The sequence below is a fragment of the Buceros rhinoceros genome, unplaced genomic scaffold (assembly GCF_000710305.1).
Source record: "Buceros rhinoceros silvestris isolate BGI_N320 unplaced genomic scaffold, ASM71030v1 scaffold17888, whole genome shotgun sequence".
In the NCBI taxonomy this organism is placed as follows: Eukaryota; Metazoa; Chordata; class Aves; order Bucerotiformes; family Bucerotidae; genus Buceros; species Buceros rhinoceros.
In genome coordinates this window covers 17,322-23,370 of record NW_010425330.1, presented here as the reverse complement: position 1 = coordinate 23,370, position 6,049 = coordinate 17,322, and positions in this window count along the sequence as shown.

Sequence of the window (6,049 nt, the reverse complement as noted above, 5' to 3'; positions counted from 1 at the left end):
GGGGGTGCTGGTCAATAGCCAGCTGAATACGAGCCAGCAGTATGATAAGATGGTCAAGAAGGCCAACAGCATCTTGACTTGTATCAGCAATAGTGTGACCAGCAAGAGTAGGGAAGCGATTTCCCCCCTGTACTCGGCACTGGTGAGGCTGCACCTTGAGTACCGTGTTCAGTTTTGGGCCTCTCCCTGCAAGAAGGACATTGAGGTGCTGGAGCATGTCCAGAGGCAAGACCTCAACACTCTGCAACTCCCTGAAAGGAGGTCCCTTCTCCCAAGTAACAAGCCATAGGACAGGCATTAATGGCCTCAAGTTGTGCCAAGGTAGTTCTAGATTGGAGGATTGGAAAAATTTCTTTACAGAAAGGGTTGTAAAGCTCTGGAACATGCTGCCCAGGGAAGTGGTGGAGTCCCCATCCCTGGAGGTATTTAAAAGGTGTATACATGTGGTGCTGAAGGACATGGTTTAGTGGTGGACTTGGCAGTGCTGAGTTAACAGATGGTTTTGATGTTCTTAAAGGTCTTTTCTAATCTAAATTATTGTATGATTTTATTATTGTTGAAGGAGGAGTTTTTTTACATCTTTTGTATTTTCTGTGTCATATGCGAAGTGCAACCCCGAGACAAACTTAAAGGAAATGCTATACCAAGAACTGGGGAAAGTGTGGCTGTGACATCTGTAATGAGGGTGTATAATTGCTACATCTATGTGTTTTGATATGGAGTTGCTGCATGCTGACAGCAGAGTCCCAGGAAGCGATAAATAGTATTCATACTCTACCCAGGAAAAGAAAGAGTTTCAATGACCATAGTATAAAATTTTCTTGTTTGGTTAAAAAAAAGAATGAACACTTGATTCTCAAAATGTTAATATTCTGCTAAGACATACAGGCTGATTTGTCCCCTGGCATTTGGCTGATTTGGTACTGAAACTGACCCTTTAGCCTGGCTGCTGCACAAGAAGGGAATGGTATGGGACCTTTTGTCAGCTGGATCCGGGTTTGGTGCTGATGCTTGGAAGTCTGCTCAGCACCCTTGAACAGTACTCCCTAAAAATGTCTTTCTGACATTCAGTTGCCCATATGGTTGCCTGAGTACCTGCTCTGCTCCTTTCGTGAGTCACTGTACACTGGGTCGTGTCCACTGCTGCAGTGGCTTCTCCTCCCTCTTGCTCTCCCAGAGTTGTTTCTCCATTTCCATGGAAGTGCTCTGCCCCCACAGCCTTCCTTCCCTCAGAGAGTTAATTTAGCTGCCGATGCAGTCATCTGGTTTCTCAGCAGCCTTCTTTTATCAGCTTGGCTTCAGTGAAGCAGTTCCCTTCACTAAAAACGGTTCCTGGTGCTCCAGGGACTTTGAGAGCTGTTGTCCCAGAGCTGCTTCCCAACTAAACCAGGCAAAGCTGTCCCTTGGTTTCAAACAAAAGCTGTTTCAAAGCACCCTCTGCCAACTGAGTGTCCCTTCTTTGTTCTCCCCAGGTATGTGAGAAAACCAATAACCAGCCAGCAGATTTATTGCAATATGATCATGCTGAAATGGAATAATTAGTGATTAATGGAAAACCTATGCTATTGGCAAAAGATATCTGATTGATTGGAACGATGAGATGTTATCTCTGATAGGTACTTAAGGTTAGTACAGTAATTTCCATGTTCTGCTATACTCAGTGGGAGGTGTCTCAGAATGAAGCTGTATATCTTGCTTCTACAGATATGAGTTGCACAAGCCAGTTAAAAAGAGTTCCCAGTATTATCTGATACAGCTACAGCAGATAAATCAGTGTAAAAGACCCAGCCACACAGAGCAAGCCACTTCTATGCTTTCTGAATCTTCCAGCTGGTAAGTAAAGTGTTTATATTATCATTTAACCAAAAATAACTGAAGTATTTTTAAATAAAGTTTATTTCAGTTCACTTATGTGCTCTATCTCAAGAAAAACATTAGAATAAAATAGTAGATACTCTTACGTGATTGACAAATAATTTTGGGATGAACATAAAGCTTTACCTTATACTGAAATGTATTTAGAAACGGATTTGCCCTCATTTTTCTGGAAAATATTTTTACTAATTGAAGACATAGAAAATACTTACTGTCCAATGGATTTTTCAGAGTTTAGTATGTTTATGTACTTTCTTGCTTCAACGTATTTTCTGATAATATCTATATCAATTCTAGCATTTCCATACTCTAACTTGAAAATTCCTAAGTTTTACACTCACAGCTATTAACTAGTGTAGGCATTAACTATTGTGAATACGAGTTACGGAATAAGTTTAGTGTCACTGTTGCTATTTTAATAGTCCATTTTGTGTCAGAATGGGTTTTCTGTTTTGACAAAAGAATGAAAATCACTTTCAAAAGGTGAATGAATGAAGTCTATATCTTAGTAAACAATTCTCACACAACTGCTGTTTCACGGAATGCCTAGGTTGTAAAGTCTGTTAAGCTTTTTAAAGAAGAAATTACAGTAACATTTCCAAGTTTGGTTAGTGTGCAAGGTATGGTACTTTGACAATGTTTGTTCACTTATATAAACAGTATAGATAGAATTTGTTGCCAAATACAATTTTGAAAAAATCATCACAAATATGTTACTAACACAGTTGCCTTTGGAGAAGCAAGGAGTTAAGTGCTATAGACTACTGCTCTGGCAGCATAAGTAGGAGGTTCCCAGTTCTTTCATCTTCATTTGATACTGGATCATTAGGGCTAGGTTTTGACATACTCAGGTAGTTAACCCAAATCTCTGTATTTGAATCTAGTGCTTTTTCAGCATCATGCTACATTTTTCATTCACAGAGCTTGGATTTAAACTCATAATATGTAGTTATTGTGAGCTATAGGAAGAGAGAGATTTATGGTAAATATTTCCTTATCTTTCCTGCATATTGCAATCCAAATTTATGGTATACTGAGGATCCAAAAATCTGTTATGCAGGTACTGCTTTAGACAAATGTAATAAAACATAAGTTCTAAATAGATATGCAAAAACAGAGAGAAAACTTCTATCTAGTTCCAGAAATGATGGCCTTTGTCTCTCAGTGATTCAAGCTAATGGAACTTTTTCCTTTCGATTGTTGGACATAAGGCGTCATAGTGCCTTTGTCTTGTGCCTTATAACAGCCTTTTTTATTTGACTTCAGTATCACAGATGTGTGAATGCTTTTATTTTGCTTTGCACAAGGCACTAGTGAATCAGTCCTTTTCTTGCTATTTGCTATCTAGAACTGCAACCTCTGCCTCAGTTTTTTATTGAGGTAATTTGGCAGTTTGCTGCTGACTTTGGAAAATGCAAACAACCACATTGTTCTTTTAATTGCCTGAGCCCTCTGTAGTTTCAGGAACATTCCTCTTTAATTAGAGCCCCATATGTTGCACATATTCACACACACGAACTTTAAAATCTACTTAATACAAGGCAAAAAACAAAAAAGTAACCATCAAAGTTAGGCAGGGAGAACCCGTGCTTTCAACACAACTATTTTGAATGTTTTGGTGCCGGCTGGTAGCCCGGTATGTGTAAGGTCTCTCAAAGACATACTTTTTCAAGGAACAGAAGGCTAAATACAACAACTGGAAAGTACGATGATAGGCAAATATAAATTTCTTACTCCTGGATCATTCTGGAACTTGGAAGAAGAGCTGCTGAGAACAAGTTATTGGCTGTCATTAGATTACTTGATTAATTAATACAATCCATTAGACGGGCTCTTGTGAGCTGCAGGAGAAAAAAGTAATTTCTGTGAGAAAAAACAAGTGAGACATAGGCTAACCAGAACTGATTTCATAGAATCACAAAATTATTTTGGTAGGTAAAGACCTGTAAGTCCAACCATTAACCCAGCACTGCCAAGCCACCTCCAGTGCTTCACAGCCCTCTCTGTAAAGAAATTTTCCCTAATATCCAGCCTAAACCTCCCCTGGCTCACCTTGAGGCCATTTGCTCTTCTCCTATCACTTGTTACTTGGGAGAATGGACTAACACCCACCTCTCTGCAACCTCCTTTCAGGTAGTTGTAGAGTGTTGAGGTCTTCCCTGAGCCTCCTTTTCTCCAAACTAAACAACCCCAGTTCTCTCAGCTGCTCCTCATAAGACTTGTGCTCTAGAACCTTCACCAGCTTTGTTGCCCTTCTCTGGACATGCTCCAGCACCTCAGTGTCCTTCTTGCAGGGAGGGGCCCAAAACTGAACACAGTACTCAAGGTGCCCAAGATTTAAAATTAAAGAAGTCAATAGACTGCATGTGCTTGTATGCGATACCTCTCCCCAGCTCTAATCAAAGAGAGCAGCTCCTCACGTGCATTGTTTCTGTGAGCTCCTTGCTGGTCACTCCCCATAAAAAGGCATTGCATCAGCCTTGCCATGACTAATGCCAGGATGCTGCTTTTTTGCTCTAAACCTCACCTTTCCTGTGATTTGCAAAATACCTACACTAACCTTCCTACACTTTTCTGACACTAAGTTTTATTATTTTTAAGAGTTTGTAAATAGAATTTAAGAGTTTGAGAGTTTTAAGAATAACTATCTGGATGTTAATAAACCTTCTAAAAGAATAAACTTTCAATACAAAGCTGAAGAAATTTCTGAAAGCTCAAAATCGAGTTTGTTCTGAATTTCAGACTTGGCAAAAACGTAGTTCTTGATAAGGTCTGTCAATGTTTGTTTAGTCTGGAAATCTTTGGCACTGAAATAAAAATTCTTTGCAGTAAGTGTGACGACAGCACTTACCCTGCCTGTACATTTCTTGTCTGTTTTTCACTACTTCTCTCGTGCTTATTGTCTGCAATATAAATTATAATTCATTTCTAACTTGATTTTGCTTGAAAACTTATCTGTCACATGTAGTACCATGGGACTGCTTCTTCCTCATACACAATACTAGAACCTACCGCTCAGTGATCGGCAGTGAAGGACAGCATTCAAACAAAGGGTTTGTTAATGGTAAGTAGAATGCTTACAGCCCTGTGGTATAGCTGGATTGCATGTTTGCTGTCTCCTGAGATATTCCTAGATTAGGTCAGCTTAATGTCCGTGGACAAATAGCCAGTTTCTTGAATAAAGAAGTTTGCTGGAGAGTGCCTGAGCCACACCATGAGGTGTGAATTACAGCAGGTGCATATCAGTTAGACACTAATGAAAACATCAGTGAGGCATGGGATCAGCCCTAATGCTGTTCCATGAGAATAATATACATACCTTTCCAGTCCATTTCTTCAGTTCCCTGTCAGGTTAGCATTGTTGATGCCACTCACCTGGTTTTGTTCTTATTGCTAAATACTTACCTAGAGAAGCTATCACTGAAGATACCTCCACTTCAACAGAAAGCCAAAAAGGTGTTATGCACCTAAGCAGTTGATTGGATGTAAGCTTAATTCAAAGTCAGGGTATATATATATAATTCCACTCTGGTGAGACCCAGCCTGCAGTACTGACTGTGTCCACCTCTAGAGTCCTCAGCACAAGAAAGACATGGATCTTTTGAAGTGGGTCGAGAGCAGGGCCGCAAAAATCGCCAGCGAGATTGAACACCTCTCCTATGAGGACAGGCTGAGAGAGTTGGGGTTGTTCAGCCTGGAGAAGAGAAGGCTCTACTGTTGCCTTTCAATACTTGAAGGGGGCTTATAAGAAAAGATGGGAACAGTCTTTTTAGCAGGGCAGAACAAGGAGGGATTGTTTTAAAATAAAAGATGGGAGATTTAGAGTGGATATAAGGAAGAAATTTTTTACAATGAGGGTGGAGAAACGCTGGAACAGGTTGCCTAGAGAGGTGGTAGATGCCCCATCCCTGGAAACATTCCAGGTCAGGTTGGACAGGGCTCTGAGCAACCTGATCTAGTGGAAGATGTCCTTGCTCACTGCAAGGAGGTTGGCTTGGATGACCTTTAAAGGTCCCTTCCAGCCCAAAACATTCTATGATTCTGTATTTTCAAATCCAGATTCTATCTTTTCTAAATCGAGGTATAATTTTTATACCCTTGACTATGAATAGAATGCCAACGTACATTTAGCTTCCTTAAAATTAAGCAATTGAGCAAAAAGAGGCTTCTGCCT